The sequence below is a fragment of the Cottoperca gobio genome, chromosome 6 (assembly GCF_900634415.1).
Source record: "Cottoperca gobio chromosome 6, fCotGob3.1, whole genome shotgun sequence".
Classification (NCBI taxonomy): domain Eukaryota; kingdom Metazoa; phylum Chordata; class Actinopteri; order Perciformes; family Bovichtidae; genus Cottoperca; species Cottoperca gobio.
In genome coordinates this window covers 21,586,993-21,606,183 of record NC_041360.1, presented here as the reverse complement: position 1 = coordinate 21,606,183, position 19,191 = coordinate 21,586,993, and the positions used below count along the sequence as shown (strand labels likewise).

The 19,191-nt window shown below is 42.9% G+C and overlaps 1 pseudogene; it reads left to right on the top strand.

Annotated features, from left to right (window-relative positions):
* The first annotated feature begins 8,350 nt into the window (after positions 1 to 8,350).
* On the top strand, positions 8,351 to 18,533 carry LOC115009435 (peroxisome proliferator-activated receptor alpha-like; annotated as a pseudogene).
* The last annotated feature ends 658 nt before the right edge of the window (positions 18,534 to 19,191 follow it).

Sequence of the window (19,191 nt, the reverse complement as noted above, 5' to 3'; positions counted from 1 at the left end):
ACTATTTTATACCTGTTAAAAATGCCTTTTTCACAAAACACACGCGCAGACATTTGGCACTCCATCATGTTTTGTGTGCTGTTATTCGAGGGCCACCACCCAGATAAAGCGCATTACAACCTCATTACAGGCAGATGATTTTTGGCGTTTTGGCATAAATTATTTCATGTTTTTTTTTTTTTCTCAGTCATTGAAGCCCCGTCCCTTCAAAATACATCTCATTATTGTGTCTCTCCTCCTCCCTCCCTCTGTCAGTCTCTGTCTGCCTTCTATTGTACTTCACTGGCCGTGTTTGGTCATCATAACACATGCAGTTGATTAAGATTCAGGGGTCTTATGTGCACATTTTTTATATTACGACAAAGGAAAAGCACTATAAAAACAATGGTTTGGCCTCAGATTAAACCAATACTTTAACAATAAGAAGATTTTCATCATTAGACACTTGATTTGGGGCGAAGAAATCTGCACTTATTTAACTGTATGAGTGAAATAAAGCGACTTAGACTTTGCAAACGGCTAAAAGATGTTTGTTTTTTTGCAATTAGACAAGTGTCTGGTGATGGATTGAGACCAAATACGTTTCCACAAGTTGTTTTTTGTCCTCTACGACGATAACGATGCATGTGAAGAGGCCACTCCTGTAATTTTTGTTGTCATACTTGCTTTTGTAGAAAAAAAAGAACATGCTACACAGAAGACCTGCAGTAAGGGAATGGTGATAAGGATAGTTTGGATAATATATAGTATGTAAATCTGCGACGGAGTTTCCTTATCCAACCAAAATCTACTTAAATCATAATGGATTCTTTTTTCGAAATTCAGTCACAAGAAATGGTAATAATTACATCACATTGTATAAACAGAGTGTACTGTACATAGCTGAAATGATCACATTGACTGCTCGCCCCGACTTTTAGCTCATGAGGTATACAAGGTACTAATGATGATCAACTTTTGTATTCCTCGTTTTGGTAAATGTAATAAAGTACTGTATGTTTTTGTTTTTTTTGCTTAAATGCCACATACTTGTGTTTTTAATTGAATTGGATCATATTTTTATACTAAAGTATATATGTATGACTAAATCAGATAATTGTGTATTTGAAATGGCACGATTTGAAGAGTGCAGTGTAAATAGACTTAAGGGTTGACATGGCAACCGGTCATCTGAACATGCATAGATCTGAATCCCGTTGGGGACATTCCTTTTGTTAATTGCTATTTTTAGATGGAGAACCATCGACGCCGCAGTATGCGTTCAGTTCATTTCAACTGTATTTCATTCATTTGTTAAATTAAGCTCTTAGGATTTGAACTGAAAGCATACGTGGGCTGTGCAGGGCTGTGCTAGCTCACAACTTTGAGTAGCTGATTAAAACTTGACCTCTGTGACCTTTCTTTTTTATCATTTGAAAAATCAAGCTACAGCGCAGCACTGATCGTACAGTATTGGTCTCGTCTTTTTATACTGTGTTCTCAGGTTGCATACTCTCACGTGTAATATATGCACAGAATTTCATCATTATTATTATTATTATTATCAGAAATCATCCATAGTTGCCAACTTTTTTTTTTTTTGACACATCACATCTCTCTGGATTTAAATGCGAGAAACTGAATGCAGTCTTATTTGCATCACATCAAATAATGATACAGTAAAGAAGATGCACTAATGGAAATGCAGTATGTACTGTTTTATAATCCTGTTTTTGTCACGCTTTTTGTCTGATTTTCCTCTCCTCACTCGCTGCTATGTTGTACTAACTCACCAAACATTTCTAATGCCATGAGTAGATTACTGACCCTCAAACTGCCTCTACTTACTTATTATATCTTCTCACAGAATGTCAGTCCCACATGCAGAATTCATTCAATGCAGCTCGGTTTTTCCCCCTCGCAAGACTCCTGGGACTTGTAGTTCCCAGGTAGGCTTCGGGATTAACCACAAACGATCTGTGCCTTAGCGTGTTCCCATGCCATAAAACACTAGAGATTCAGAAAAAAAGACTTGACTTGTGCACGCACACACTTTCAGACTTGTAAACTGTTTGTGTCGTCAGATAGAATTCGATGTTTGTGACACAACGGGGCCACGCAGACTGGAAATTATGTCAGAGCAGATTAAGGAAGCTACGCACTTGTTATAGTTTTCTATTTGTACAACAATGAGGGAATAATAATCAAAAATCTACATGCTCTGTATTAAAGTTATACAAAATAACGTACCTGTATATCTGAATTACATCTGCAACACATCAGTTTTATGACCTTTCAAGTCTAAATGTCAGACACACAACTTGCTTTTTTGCTTTTATAGATTTACCTGTCCATTGACCCTAATGACCAGGCTAGTCAACTATAACGTACAAGTTGAACTGTTTTCGCTTCATCAACTCATCTGTCGCAGATTACAGCTAAATCCCCAATGTCTTCCCCCCTGTACTTTGGGGTCATCTCCCTAAACGATAAGAGTGCAACCGACCAGCATATCAGCCCTGAGGTAAGGGCTCAGTTGAGTGTTTACACTGCGGGCACGGTCCAGACTGAGCTCATAGAGTGACTCTTTCAACAAAAATGTGCCAGGCGGGGCTGTTAGGTTCAGCCCCATCAGCCTATTTCTGCTCTAAGACCACCGTGTATCCCGGGGCCCTTCTTCGACAGGCCTGTTAGCACTCAGACCACAGGATGGTGATTAATATTAACCTGTAGTCTAACGCCTCTCTCTCCTTCTCTCCTCTCCCCTCATCTCTCACACACTCTCTTCTCTCTCTCATCATCTCTCTCTCTCTCTCCTCCTCACAGACACTGCCACCTCACACGCCACCACACGCACCTGAATGCTCTAACACTTGTGGAAAAGCTGGATTCATGTTGTCCAGGGAATCACAATTGCCAAACGAAGACTTCAAGTTTTTGGGATGAGAAGGTAGGGCAGTAGCAGTTTGCCTACTTAATTGTGATTGGTTTCTTATATTCTATAGAACTATCACGAGTCTACTTTATAGACCGGTATCAAGACTGCAGACAGACAAATGTATGCGTGCAACTTCTGTCTTCTCTCAATTGCAAGGTTGTCTTGGAAGGACCACAGTGTTTTTGATGATGCCATTTTGTTTCGCCTTGCGAGACAACCCATACACACCTCTCTCATCTTGGACTTCTGCAGCTTTAGCTGTGTCTCATGTCATCACAACCCGTTGGTACTGCATGTTTGTCCTCATTGTTGATGGATTTGGAAAGTATAGAGCTTGATTTTTTTCCGTATGCTAAGACACAATAGTTTTATCATGGAGTGCGATTATACTTTGCAGTTGCACAGGAGCAATACAGAACTTGCTTCTCACGCTCAACGATACGTTGTGATTTATGATCATTTTCTTAAAGATCTCCTACTCTGTGTAAACTACCTTCCTCCGCTGTTCTGTTCTCCTTTCCTGTTGGAGTTAGAGGCTTGCTGCATGCCGGGCTTATTCAGAGCCTGTTTATAATCTTCCTCACAGCCGGGAGCTAAGAGCAGCTTCATGGCCTGTCTGTCTAATGTGGTCTTTTCACTCGATGGATGAGCAATAACATGGGGGGGCTGGTGAACATGCTAAGCACTTGCAGAAATCCATCAGGACATGCATGGGAAAAAAAAAAAAATTATTTAGGCTCCCCTCATACATCCGGCCTATGATTAGGGTTCAGACCTGCTAATACACTAATTCCTGTAATGGATTTCATGATTTTGGATGATGAGAGATTGGGATCTCCATTTGGTTGTTGAGTTGAAGCGTCTCCCATGCCTGCTGCCTGCCCTCTGCCGCGATTTTCAAAGTGTGATCAGTGTGTCGGGCATCTCCATGGCGACCTGGCACTCCTGTAGTGGGCTTTGTCCAGCTCTCCCCGCTCCTCCTCTTTAGACCCTACTCCCAACCTACCCCCACAAACGCGTATGACCTTGCTCACTTCGCTCAGTGTGCACAATGCCCGCACAGCTTGGCTGAGGAGCACAAAGAGAGGTCTTGACCTACACACAAAGCTTGCCTTTGTTTCTCTCTCCTCTCTCTGTCTCAACTTGCTTACATGTTGCCGACGAAGACCTGTAAATTTAGCTTGACTGACATTCTCTCCACCCCATGCGTCTCTCTCCCTCTTCTGTTTTCTCCGTCGCAATCCACAAGACCCCGCAGTCTACACTACAGCGAAGCAGATTTCTGTTTACGTTTTTCAGCTTGTATGTTTGGTGGCAACACAGGTTTGCTGGTCCCTTCATAACTGCTGATAGGGGGGGCAACAAACTCCATATTCAAAAAAGCCTTGTGTCTACGCTTATGAATAGAATAGTCCTGCATTCAGTATATGTGGTGTATTGACAATACTTATTCATATTCTGTGATTCCAATGTAACTAATCTGACCACTATATAACAAATTTCCCGGGTTTAAATGAAGAGTATAATCTTGTACCCACTAAGCTTTTCTTTGTTATTTTTTTTTGGGCCGTGAAGCATTATTATGATGAGTCAGTGCTGAATGAAGTGATTTAAATTAACAGGATGTCCCTAAGGGAAGACCTGAGGGTCAGGAGCTAGCGTCTGAATGGCTAAAGAGGTGTGCTTATCCTAGCAGACCTAACACACCACTGCCTCCATTCGAATTCAATGTGTATTGAATAGTGAGTAGCTCAGTGCAAATCGGTCTGCTCACTGCCAGGCTTCTTTCAATGTAGTGTTTTTTTTTTACGGTGGGAATCTTCAGGTCTTTACTATTAGATTCATCACCGTTACTCCTCTGGGCTGTGATTCTTCTGGACTCTGTATTAACCTGAAAAACGTAAAATCTGACATGTCTATAACTTTGCTGTGGCGTCTTTTCCCAATGGCTCCAAACTAAAACATTAGATGGTCCGTATTTCCAAAATTCCTAACTCTCCATATGCCAGAACATGCAAGTCCCTTTTTTTTATATATATATTTGCAGAAGCTGAAGTGTGCTGAGACATTTGTTTTCAAGTGTAGGAGTAGCCTACGCTGATTGTGTTTCCACCTCTGCCATGTAAATGGTAAATGAACTGTACTTTTATTCCTCCTCAACGAGCAATCGTTGCAGATGTAGATAATGTGCTTAAAGGATTGTTTTACAGCTCCGTTCCATATCTGTATTTGGCTTTGAGCCAGTCTGTTGTTGTTGTACATCTTTTCTATATTTCAGTTATATCATTGATCTACTTTGGTCAGGCTAGCCACCTCCAGCCTGAAAGTTGTCCAATTTCTTCCATTTTCTTCCCTCTCTCTTGAAGGGTTTAAACTGTTTTTATCATTAAAAGCCTACGTAACGCATAGAATCACGTCTACTCATTCATTTGATTTGCCGGGCTGCACTCTAGGGAAAAACTATATGCAAATGATCTTTACTTTATGATCTGCTTCAATGGATACCGATTCATGTCTGCCTGTCATTAGATCTTTTACATTGACTAACCTGGGAGTCACTTTTTGAGGGAAGAACATGTAATGCATGCAGTCAGCTCTCCTTCAAACAGGCCTACAGACAAAATTGCATCCTTGGCGACGAAGTTTAAGGGTTAAACTCGAGGAGTCATGTGTAGAAGGTGAGGAATGGCTGAGAAAAACCAGCAAGCTGCTGCCTTTGCATTGGTAGGCTATTGCCACCGGCTCAAACTGCGTACACCCCAGCGGTCCCATTTCGTAATTGGGGCCTGAGTGAACGGTCTTATCTTAAGTGTGATCGGGCCAGGGTGTTACATGCTTGGATGTATTGATGTTCTACTGGGGTGTGAGTGTAGAAGATGAGTCCCCGCGCGCATTCCCTCTGCTGGGTTCTTAAGGCCTACCACAAGATCCTCCAATTCCTCACCTGTTTCATTCAGCAAAGATTCTCACCCTCACCCACAATACGGAGAAGCCAGTCCTCCAGATATCTTCTAGCTACCCTCAGACCTAGCCTAGTCGAGCACAGCCAAGGACGCTACATTCAGCCCTCACAATTCCCCGCTTCACCCTCTTCTCTCGAACCTCTGTCTTTCTCTTTTCTGCAGCACTATGATGTTTACAGGATGGGGGTTACTGTATTTGGAGTGAATAGGTCAAGGGAGCGGAGGTGGGCCCTGTTGTTATTTATAAGATACTCTGTGTCCTTCATTCCCTTACTGTCTGCTGACCCACTATGAACACAGGCACACATGTAGAGTGAGGCCTCACGTTGCATCCGCCTGCTCATTTACTATTATGCTGTGTTAATCGTGCATTGAAGACAACCAGGCATATTTACTCTTTGGTGTTGATGGTGTTAATGATGGTTATCAGTTTTCACCATTGTGCAGTTGTCCGCCATTTGATCCCAACTGACTATCTCAAAGCTAGCAGAAATTGTGTACGCATTCATGGGCCCAGAGGATGGATACTGACAGCTTTGGTGATCCCCTAACCTTTCTGCTAAAAAAACATCTATTCTATGGATTGGCAAAAGATTGTACAAACATTCATGGTTCCCAGATGGTCTCCTCATGACCTTGTGTATCCCTCTACTTTTGGGAGCATGGTAGCAGCTGACTTCAGAAATCCGAGAGAGTTGACTTAAAAATGAATTATCATCTTGTCTTTCTTGCCTCTGTATGTGTTTCCATATCACCTCTTTGACCTCTTTGACCTTTTGTTGCCTTCCCCCTCTGCACCTCCCTCTGTCCTCTCCAGTCTGATGAGTGAGAGTGCCCGTCAGCCCTCTCCTCCACCGCGATGGTCGACATGGAGAGCACTTAACCATCCCCCTGCGTCCCCTGAGACTGGTGCTAGCACCCCTGTGCTAGATTACGATTCATGGGCGCATGGGGGAATCCAGGACTTCTCTCAGTCCCATTAACATGACGCCCTCAGCTCCTTTGAGTCCCCGAATACCCAGTCCTCCAGCATGGCCTCTGAAGGTTCCCTGTTTTCTAGGTGATCTTCATTTTATCATGAATGAAATAATCTCTTTAGATGACAATGTGGGGTTTGTTACCATACGTCTTGTCACCGTTCAAGAGTGAGCCCGGCACCATGTAATCTCCTTGCCACTGTTGTTGTTGTTGTTGTTGTTGTCCAGAGCCGGGGTCCCTTAACCCCCCCATAATCCCTTATTTGCTCGCAACGAATGTTTTAGAGGGACATCCACTTTGCCTATTTAACTCTTGGCTTGATCTCCACAAATATGAGCTAGAACCCCGTGACCCTTTGTTTACTCAGGTAGTCTGATAGTTTTAACCCTTTTTTTTTTTTTTGGTTTTGTTTTTTTTTTGGTTTTTTGGGGTGTTTTGTTTTGGTGGGGGCGGGGGGGGGGGGTTGTTTGGTTTTTTTGGGGGTTGGGGTGTTTTTGTTTTTTGTTTTTTTTTTTTGGGGGGGGGGGCAAAGCCCCCTGACTTAATCGGTTTGTTTGGTCTCGGTGCATTTTCCCCTGTCAATTTCTTTTCCTTATTGGTTTACTCCCTCCCTGTTTTACCCCCTCTGTCCTCCCGAGCCCTTCTACTCCCCATATCCAATGAGAGAATTCACACATTCCTCATCCACCATCCACCCCCCCTCTCATGAACATGCATTTTGCTTGCTGTGTTCCCCCTCCTGAATAAAAGTCACAATGGGCGTCTTGGAAATTTTATGCTGTGTACAATTAGGGACGCAGATCAGTGAATATCCAGAAAGATAAAAAGGTACTGGGAGAATAGAGGGTGTGAGGGAGGAGTAGAAGAAAGAGAGGGGAAGTAGGGTAGAAGGCATCAGGGAACGTATTGATTTTTCATGGAAAAGTCTGTGAGTGGGTGTTCAGATATTATGTGTAAAAAGAATCACTGACACTGCTTTTCTTGTTCACCACCATTAAACATGTGCAACAAGCAGGAACACAGCTCCAGGTTCGCTGCTCAATGCCGCTTATCCCCGCTCTGTCCGTCTCTCCTACGCACTCATGTGGCTTTTGTACTTATGCCACTGTTTTTTTGTACCATTTCGGCTTTGGCTATTTGTGTACAAACAAGTTCTACCAACCACGTTCATTCCCAAGGTGGAAAATCGAAAACTGTTGGCAACCTATGGTGAGCTGTCATCCAAGAGAATATCAGTATACTATACTGCCAACACTGTGATGCTTGTGACAAGCATCACACCCACAAGATGCATTAATATCTCTGGAATAAATAGTTGTGTGGGAACATTCTGTCTTTGCCGGTGGCCAAGGTCAAGCTAGCTTAAATTCACTAGTTCTTTTCCCACAGGGAGGGGAGACTTAGAGTTTTATTATATTCATATCAGCAATTATTAGCTTTACTTATCTCTACAATTTTCTCACACAAATCTCAGCATTTGCTCTCTGTAAGCATGGCTATAACACAGTATGAGAGGGTCTCATTGTTGGACTTAGATAAAGTATTTAACAACATTGCTCACCCTCTGGCACCATGGCAAATAAAACCCCCATTTCTGCTGTAATCACTGGGAGCGTTGCGTCCGATCATCTAGTTTATGTTCTATGGTCTTATGAAGGACCTGCGTATTCATGCTTTTGTTGCATAAGCATACGAAACATACATCATTACAAAACGTTAATTCAGATGAATCTTAGTTCTATAAAACAGCGCGTTCTATCAGTTTGCCATACCAATATACAGTTTTCTCTGACATATCATGAATGATGATCGTGGTCTACAGCACATTGAAAGCCACTTTCAAATCAGTTGTTGGACTTGTTGTTTGTGGGTAGCAGTTAATTGTTTACCATTCTTTGAAGAATAACCCAAGAGTGGTTGTGTAAGAAGGCAACCGAGGACAGATAGTCTAACTTGAAGGTTTAGACTTGGTGTGTCGTTATGTATTGGCAATCGCTCTCTTCAGTCGCCGAAGTGTTGAACATTGACACGTTATCATCCTTTCCCATGTGCGTTTGTAGATTCCCTTACGCCACAATCCAGCCCTCGTCGGTTGTCTACGGGTTCGCAGCGGTCCAGGAGGAGTTCTCATCTGCGCTCCTCCTTCGCTTAATCTGGAGTGTCGAGTTTTGTGCTGACCGCGCCTCGTGCTACCCTATGGAGTCCACGTCCTCGAAGTCTGCAAGGTGAGACTAAACCCTCCCATGAATTATTACAGCCACACACCAAGTATTCTATTTTCATCTCTAATCTCTAATCCGCATTAGACATGGTGAAACGAGACCAAATAAGAATTAGTGACGCCAGTTTAATGGATTTTCCAGTTGTTGAAGACTTACTGTGACTGTAGGCTTGTTATCACACATGCATCTGCCTTAACTAGTCTCTCTTATCTCTCACCCACACCTTTTCACTTTCACTTGAGACTGCTTTCTATTTCTTGTCATATCCATCAATCACGTCCTCCCAAAGTCATCCACACTCAGCACAGACAATACAAAACCCTGACTGCACATTAACCAAGAAAGTATGACATGTCGGCCAGAAACCATAGGCAGTGGGTCTGTTTACTAATGACTTCCTAAAGCATCAGATCTAGAAGCTCTGGCTTTACCGTAGTCGCTCAATAATCTCTCAGTTAATTGTTCACCAGTCATGTTGAAGAACAATCCAAGGTGAACAAGATAGTCTAGCTTGAAGTGTGTGTGCACTTGTTTTGTGTTTCAGTATTCTGTATTTATTTTGTTCTATCAATGGCTTACGGGGGAAAAGCTGGAAAAAAAAGTAGCTGATGTGAGAGACGACACCTCCTCACTTGATCCACTGATGCGGTTAATGTATCAGCCAAGACAGCTGTGGGGTAATGAATGTCAGGATCCGATGCCTTAGTAACCATAACATATAAACGTTCACCCCTCGCAGCAGAGGCAGCCTCACCGTAATGAGTCTGTGGCAGTGGTGCAGGATTGTTGTCTTGGCTTGCGTGTCCGTACATCAATACAGAAGTATTGTCGGTCGTCCAAGGGCAGAGCCAAAGCTAGTGACCGATGCAGGTGAATTGCGTATTGCTGTAACGCACCGTTATCCCAAAAGTCAGGTCAATTTGTTAACTTCTTCTACCCGTTTAGGAGGAGTCCATTAAAAGTGTCTCTATCATATGTCAGAGGGTAATAAGTAAGCCCCTTCTCGCAACAATTAGCTTGGATCATCTGAAGTCAAAAGAAGCATTTCGCGAATCGGGTCGGCCCATAGAGTCTGCAAGGCTTGGCACATTTCAAACCTTACTCCCAACTGTAGCCGCCGTCTTTTTTTCTTTTTTTAAAAGCCTCTATTCCAAGTTGACAGAGAGGTTAGAGAGGTGGACAGACATGAATGGAGAGAGAGAGAGAGGCTGGAATGCAATATGGTCGTCTGAACAAGGGTAAATTGCCATCACTGTTATGGTATACGCTTTAACTCAGTGCCACAACAATGCTCCCAAAGCACCTTTTATCGACAGGATGCGTCCTCCTCTCCGCCTCAGTATCCCATAATCTGCTGTGAGCCTGGTTAAATGTTTGTAATCTAGCGTTCGGTCGGTTTGTCTGCGACTCATGAAGTCGAGAAATATCACATGACCATGTGACCACCTGTTTTTTACCAGGTGTTGGGTTTTTTGGTCCAATGAGTGTGAATGATGATTGACAGATTATTGATCCTTTTAATAACCCTGACCAACTGGTTGCTTTCTCTAACACTCCTTCATAACTAAATAAGCACGTCAAAGTTAGCGGGCCCATACGCACTTCCCTCCTTTCCTTTCCCCCCCCTCCGTCATTTGGGTGATGGAACATAAATAGGAGCAGGCTGACCTCTGTGTTTGTCAATACTCTGATACCTTTCGACAGTTGACACAACAGCATCATCGGCATGATCCCCATTTTGACCAGATATTCACATGTCCTCTTGTTTTATGATTGAATATGTGGTCGGTGGCTGTGGAGATTGGAGGTTGTTGGTGGAGTCAGTCCTTATTATACTTAGGCATGTGTTTACGGGTGTTTGTGTTATTTAGTCACCCTGGGGGACAGTTGGATAAATGCAATTTGCCTCTTTAGTATGAACTAAAATGTGTTATTAAGCAATTCCCCCAGGCCATTGTCTACCGTCCAGCCCAACCACAGACATGCCACTTGGTCCCATCTGTTCCTCTCCAAAGTTAAAAAATTTTTCTTCTTGTCCAAATTTTTGTAAGGAGGAGAAACTGATGGTGAAAAACTATCTGTCTGATTTTGTCACGTACGATTCATATGGGAATAAATACTGCTATAAAGTTAGTTTTAGTTTTTTTCTTGTCTGGAATCTTGATTGGTTCATCCATCAGAGGTCTCTTAAAAAGGATCACATTTACGTGTCTCTGGTAAATATTTCAGGTTTTATTAACTGGCTGTCCATTAGAATGTGTTGCGTCACGGAAAGCAGTATTCAATTTTAACATGTTTTCCTCTTCGTGTCTTCGGGTTTTTTTCCGACGAACCTCCGTCTGAAGCTGAGTATGTAACAAGTGTGAGCGTCGCTGCAAGATCCAAAAAAGTAACCGCATACAAGTGCCAATACTGCCGCTTCCAGAAGTGCTGTCAGTGGGCTGTCCCACAACGGTGAGTCGCCTACAGAGAGGGCTGGTCTGGCCTCTCCTTCAAGAATCCCAGCGCATGCACTACACACACCACACACACACACAATGCATGCAGGGTTCTTCTACTTGCAAACCCCCCTACTTTTAACATGTTACCACAGTTTGCAGATGTCCATAAGGATTGAATAGTAAATAAGAAGCTAACACCACAGGTGAATGTTAAGGCAAGTCTCTGAACTGAAGAATATATGCATTCTTTTGCAGTTCGGAGTCGTATTGCTTGCAATGGGCTGAACCTACTGAACCTTGTGTTTGCAGATTGTGTGAACAAGAAGGGATCTGATTATGTACTCCCAAAAACGTATGGATTGCACTAATTGCCAGAGCTGAACAAGTTAATTTTTAATTAAGAGCCCAAATAGTCCAAATGTACCATTATAATGCAATAATTGATGGTGCAAAGTACTTAAATAACTTAAACCATGTTTGAATTTGTATTATGTTGTCTCTAAAGAGATCATGAGCAATAATATTTTTTCCCAAATAAATGTGTAATGTTTTCGGCAAAAGTCTTAATTCGAGAACCAAGTCATACCTTTACTTTTCAATGTCCTTGTGAAATCAAGGACTTTACTCTCATATGACTTTTGTCTTGGAAACTACGACTTTATTGTGTAATATTGTGACATTTTTATATCTCGGCTTTATTTCCCCATGACGTTGTCAGCATATTCTAGAAACTATAAAGAAACATTTTTCTTTCCCCCAAGATCTGCCCAATACTCTGTTGTAAGTCGAAGACGTCACTCTCTTTTGAAGTACTTTAAAAAACCTGCACATGCAAACATCTGTAACACCCTAAAAGACAGCCTTGTCTTCATAGGCCTTACATCACATTTCCACCTCATGCCGCTGATCTTGGTTTGAAATACAGGAATATTGAGGTCAAAGTTTGCCATCGCGGTGATGTTTTACCTCTATGTAAAACATACAACATGGCCATGCTGACCTCTTGTTCAAGTCCTGAACAGATTTTTAGTTGCCGTGTTGTGTCTGTTTGGTGGGCAGGCCGGTTGCTTATCTTTTTCTGGTTCTGTCAGTGTATTTTTAGTAGAAGATCATAAGGTCAATGCAATCGGTGGGTTACTTATATGATGTGCAGACAGTGTGGATATTCCTACTGGTGTCGGTGAACGTGAGGATGCAGAGGCGATCTTTATTTTGTCCCATGAGGTCATTGACTTTTAAAATGCTTTCCTTAAGACAAAGCCCAGATTTGGATGATAACACAGGGTGCCTAAAAGTAGTATTATTTCTTTCAAGCCTCCTCTTACGCTACATGTGTATTGAGTTTTCATGAGCCTATTGTAACCGTAGAGGTGGAGGAATATATTTGAGAACCAGGGCAACCTTGGGATTCGGGGGGGGCGGGGTTTTTTTCTAAGTAATAGACTATAGAACAACATGCACTGCTCGTTTTATAGTTAAAATTGATTGTCTTTAGGCAATCTATGCATGTAATCTAAAACAGTGGAGAGGCTAACAATTAACATTTAATTCAATTGGACTTATGCAGGGTAAATGTTGTGGTAAGTCAAATTTAAAAGCCACTCATATGAATTCCACAAAATCGCCTTTGCGTTACTGTTCTGGGAGAATGCTATAAAATATCATCACATCATCATCTCTTTTAATATCAAACAGCATCCAAAGTATTTGTATTATCACACAACACAGAAGTGACTGAGGTTTTCATCAGCCAGCACCGTAACGATACCTCTGATCTCAGGTCCTCACGAGATCCCTGCATAAACCCTAAACCCCATTGACTGTGTAGCTTGTGATGAACCCAGCAATAAAGAGTCTTATGGGCCTGAAGGAGGTGTCGCCTGCACTAATCATATCAGCCGTGAAACAGTGATTTTAATGGGAGAACAGACTGTCCACCTCCCACCGTTTAGTCCCCCCTGGACCCATACTCGACCCCTTACACTAGATCTTAGGAAATGGACTTAATGCTCAGCTAACATCACTCACTTCCTCTTCATCGTATTGGAACTTGGCTCCTTCCCGGGCGCCGCTGTGGACTTACCAGTTTCAGATTATCCATCCACTTTGTGGTCATAATCTAATGCAACCCTCGTGCTGTCTGCGAGCTTCGGTTCTCATCCCTAGCTCAGTCCTCTCATTAGCCTGATTTCCTTCGACGTGAGCGTCTCATAGAAAATAGGGGAATCAGATCTCCTTTATGCTTTTATGGTCTTGTAAATACAAGGCGGCAGGTGCAGCTGGATGTTTTAGTTTCTCAAGAGTGGTGTGTGTGTGTGTGTGGTGTGTGAGTGTGAGAATCAGCTTGTGCGCATTAAATTGGTGAGAAGGGGTTAAAAACACAGTTTCACCTCTAATCTCTTTAATCAATGGGATTCAGGCCCGTCTGAGAGATTCGCATTCTTGTAGAATAACAACTTTGTCTCTGGCTGAGCACACTTCACACACGTAAGTAAACCTTTGGTGTCCATCAACTCTTTCCCTTGCTGCTGCAATCAGACAAAGGAAAGTCCTTTTTACGTTTCCATGACATTGATTATGTTCTATTCGTATCGTCTTCTTTTTAATTGTGCTCGAGTTTTTGCATGACAAAGGCAACCGAAGCAATCAAGAAGCATGTATGTGCCTTTTGTAAAGTGGAGTTGTGGATTAATTTTACAAGAGATTAATCTGATTGCGTGCTTAGGTGCTTCATTTCCGGTGTGGTGTAATATTACAATGAATCTGCACTGAGGGTTCCTTTCCGTCTCATACAGGTCCCAGTCCTGTGATGACTGAGTGATACTTTGAGTTTATGCACTTATTAGGGTTCCCAGTTCTCCCAGCTGATGGATCAGTTCATGACTGGGTGGCAAGACTTTAAGCATCAAATCAATCAAATCAATCAATTATTTGTATAGCCCCTATCACAAAATACATTTTTGTCTCAGTGTGCCTTACGACTGTACAGTTCCGACATCCTCGTCCTTAGACCCCCTCGAATCGCACAATAGAAAAAAACTTCTAAAGAACCACCCCAAAATTAAGGGGAAAAAATGGAAGAACCTCAGGGGAGCAACGAGAGAGGATCCCTCTCCCATACGGACAACGTGCAATCGATGTCGTGTGTACAGATAAACAAACATAGTACAAATACAACATTTGACAAAATGATGTTGCATCGTTGCTCAGTCTTTCTGCGTGTGTGCATTTTAACTGTCAGGGCACATGTTATGTCAGGGCGGACTGACATAAGAAGCAATTGACCCTAAATATGGTGCGTGTGGCGTGGTTAACTGGGGTGACCAGAGAGGGTGTGGGTTGTTTTTATTGCACCCATGGAAGTAATTTTGGATACACTCCTACCAGTGAGATACCTGCTGTGTGAAACTGAAGTAGTCGGCGTGCTGTTTTTATGTCTTCTATGGCAATCGATCTGTGTTTTCTCTCTTTGAAAGCCATTCTAGTTAGTGTGTGTGTGTGTGTGTGGTTTAGTCTGACCTTTGCTGCCACTGGTGAGACCTTGGCCGGACATCAAGTCTGTGATCGGTTTGGGTACATTTTTTTACTTGGTCGGTGTTCTGTGCAAAGCCAGTTAGACCTTGCTGGATTATGACATGTTGTTTGTGATGGAAATGTGCGATATCTCTTGTTTTAGGATACCACAGAATACTCAGATTCCTAGATTAGGAAGAAATAATGCTTTGTTGGCTCCAGATTCAGGAAACATTTTTTCCGTTTTTCTATTTTGAAAATCTCACGGCATGCTACTGCTCCCAGCTTTCGTTTGGACGGAATGAATATTCCTGATATTTTGACGTTGTTTCATTTCCTTAGTGTGGGGTGTCTGCGTAATATTTAGAAAATGTTCCTCCAATGTCAGCTTTTTGAATCATGATTTGTGTTTTGGGGAGCTCAAGCTATTTTACATTTTTCCAAAACTGTCTTTTTTTTAAAGCCTCCGTTTCCCCCATTTGCTCCTGTGCAGTCGATTCTGTTTTAAATGTTTCAAATGCATTAAGCTATTATTTACATTGCATCTTTCCACCCATCCTGAATCTTAATCGACCTTCTTTCTGCTTTGATTACAGCCATCCGGTTTGGTCGGATCCCCAGTCAGAGAAAGTTAAGCCTGAAGGCGAGATGGGTAACGGGGACAGGAGTGAAGACCCACAGGTGGCCGACCAGAAAACTCTGGCCCGGCAGATTTTACGAGGCCCTACCTCAAGAACGTCAAATGAACAAGCCAGGCTCGAACCATTCTCACCGCAAGAACCAGCACCCCTGTCGTTGATTAACATTAGTGGTTGGTGAGTGGAAAGGTGTGCATTTGTGGATCGCGTGTTTCATGGCTCTTCTCATTACCAGCATTTCCTCACAGGTCAAGGTCCACTTTGTCTTGCCAACCTTTCATTTATTTCATCCACATTGGAGAGATTTAATCTAATGCTGATGACATTTCAACTAATGTCTCAATATGACCTTGGAGCGTGCACCTCCAGAGATTAATGTGGCAGCCGCCAATGACAGGAATAACTTGCTCAATCAGCATGCAATCCACCACACAAGCTGGACGTGGAAACATCTGTATCGTATAAAGAGCCAGTGTGTTTGAGCCCGTCCTCTCCTTCCACGCCTTCCCTCTTTCATCACCCATCCCATCTCACGAAAAATTCCCGCTCGCTGCCTCTCTCTTTCATTTCTCTTTTCACCAGAAAGAAGGGGCCGGCAGGGGGAGGTCAGGGACTGCCACATGTGTTGTTGTGAATCCATGCATGGCTGTGGTGTAGGTGTGAATAGGTCAAGATGACAGGTCAATCCAAAGGCACTCCATGTTCAAACACAGTCCATCTCCTGTCATTGAAGAAGTCCAAGGGAGTCTTGGGTGTGCAGCCATTGGACAACATCAATTGGGGAAATGCCATATTGTTTGATCCAGCCTCCTTGACTCTTCGTGTCGAGTCATATTGTACCATTCGCCAAAGCTATGTGTGCAAATCTAACACACGTTGCCATGACTTTGATTGTGAGATTCTTAGTGACAGTATGACTGAAGGTGTTGTTGCGTCTTGCATTATTTAAGACTGACTTAGATTTAGATCAAATATTTTATAATGCTTGAAAATGCGTTTCAAGAAAAGCAGTTGACATAGAAAAACATCCTATTGTTCAAAAACTTTCCGTAGGTAATCACCCAGCGGGGGACAATCCTTACATCAACTTCTTTGGATCGTTAATATGAGCGCAGATCTTTTTGCCCTCAGGTTGAACCATTAGTTCAACGTCTGAAGGAACCCAGCCCATACTGTGTCACCGTTTGCTTTGATTACGTACAGGTGAACCATCAGTTTTATTTGTCTGACTTAAGTAGTTTTGCCGTGGTATGATTCATCCTAACAGCACGTACGATCCTTGACGGATGTCTTAAGCCCCTAAAAAAAACCAAGCAGCTACAGAAAGCTGTTTTCCTGCTGTTTTTTTTGTTTTTGCCTGGTTTTACCTTGTAACTAGCAACCACTAAGGCTAACTAACACATACTTTCAGGGTTGATTAGTCCGTCCTAAGAAGGCTAAAAGGATGTTTTGTTTTCTCATGTGTTTGCAGCTGAGTCAGGTAGAGTGTCACTGTGGCAACCCCTGGCTCTGCTTACATGTAAACTGTATGAATATCTATAGTATGGTCTACAAACCCCTGTGAGGCGGCATCCTGCAGGGTCGAAGGAGAGTAATGAGGTAGTCCGTGGAAATTCTTAAGAATCAACAAGACTGTTGGCGTACCAAACCTAAGGTTATGCGACAATACATGTCGATTTCTGCTTCTTTCTTCTTGCCATATCACTGACATTAGTTCAGGCAGTGAGCCCTAAAGAGTGCCAACAGCATATATAAAAGAAAAACTGTTATTTATTGTCGCGAGGCGCAACATGTTTGAAGCCGAGTTACTATCCATGATCAAAATGTAGTATTGGGCATGCTTGTAAAACAATGGGTACATACCCTTGTTCAGAAGTACACCATGCTTGTTAGGATCAACTTATTGATAGTAAATGTTCTGGTGTTGTGTTGACGTAGAAGAAAGACAAAAGAAAACCGCTCGACGTCGTGCCGCTCATGACCTTCCCTGCTACTTCTGTGAACCAATTGTAGCAACAGCAGTCCTGAGTCATATCGCCGATCTGATGTGCAAGCAGCCGGTTATCCCTGCTCATCATCAATGTTTGTACTGTCCACGTGGGAACAGGGACGCATCGCTAAAAAAAAAAACCTATTAGGTAAATTAAGGGCATCACTGCTAGCACTGCTAGCTTTACGTTTACATAACTCAACATGTTTCGAAGGTTTAAAGTTTAAAATAATTCCGTTCTTATTTTTGGTGACCGTCGTCTTTCCCCCCGACACTGCTCTGTTTAAACATTAGCCCTGTTTTTATCTTTCTATAGAAATTATTTGCATTTTGAGTGTTAAGAGTGACCATAATGAACAGCTTTAGGGTAAAAGTAACAATGATTCATCGTGGAAATAATTCAAGTGGCATAAAGCTCTGGTTTTTGCCTCTCCTTCAGCAAGGATTATGGGTAAACTACAGTTTTTCATGTATAACATTTGCTTTTCCATATTACTGTAGTCAGGCTTATGTTGTATGTATCTCACAGTAACACACTGTTACTGACTGTGTTTGCATTTGACGGAACCCATTTTCACAACCACACTTATTCCGTGTATAGCTCATTAACTTTTGTCTCTTTCCTCCACAGCCCTTTCGTCATCCATACAATGGAGACCCGCCATCGGCAGAGCAGACCTGGTGGCAAAGATGGTGGCTCATCAGCGGGACCGCCGAGGAACCGGGAGGGCATAAGTTCGGATTTTCCACGGCTGCCAGTGCCCGTCGGGAACCGTCACCGAGCTCACGGAGTTTGAAAAGTCCCTCCCCCGGGTTCTCGAGCCTGGACCTCAATGATCAGGTGACTCGTTTAAATATGGCTGTGTACTAGGCCCTCTTCTTCGCCAGCCGCGCCTCCATTATGAACAGGATGGCTTCTCGTAGCTTACGGTTCAGGCTTCATCACCCGGGAATTCCTCAAGAGCCTGCGAGGCCCTTCAGTGATATGATGAATATGAGCCAAAATTCCGTTTGCAATGACTTTAACGGCAGGAGCTGGATGATAGCGACCTGGCTCTGTTTTTGCCGTTATCATCTGCTTTGGAGTGAGAATTCAGGGGAAAATAAAAATAAGCTATTTATTGCTGGCATGGGATTTGATATGTTCGTTTCTCATGTCTTACTTTTAATCTATCTGAAACCAATCTACAAACATTGCAGAACTGGTGATGGTTTCTGGTATCACCTTCTTCTGAATATGTTTTCCAACAGGAGATTATGGTTAAGGGTCTCACTCAATGTACTTTGTCTCTCCTTCCTTCTGTGATCAGACCGCCCAGGCCTGGTGAATGTTACTCACATCTAGAGCGAATGCAGGGAAAGGCATTGTGCAGTGCTACAGCTCCACCTGCGGCCAATCACCCCGACGACGCTTCCTTTTCCCAAATGGCGCAGAAACTGGCTGACCTCCGCACTGGTCACTTGAGCACGCTCAGCTGGTCCAGGAGATCAAAAGACAGATGTACACCTCACTGCACCCACTCCTGCAG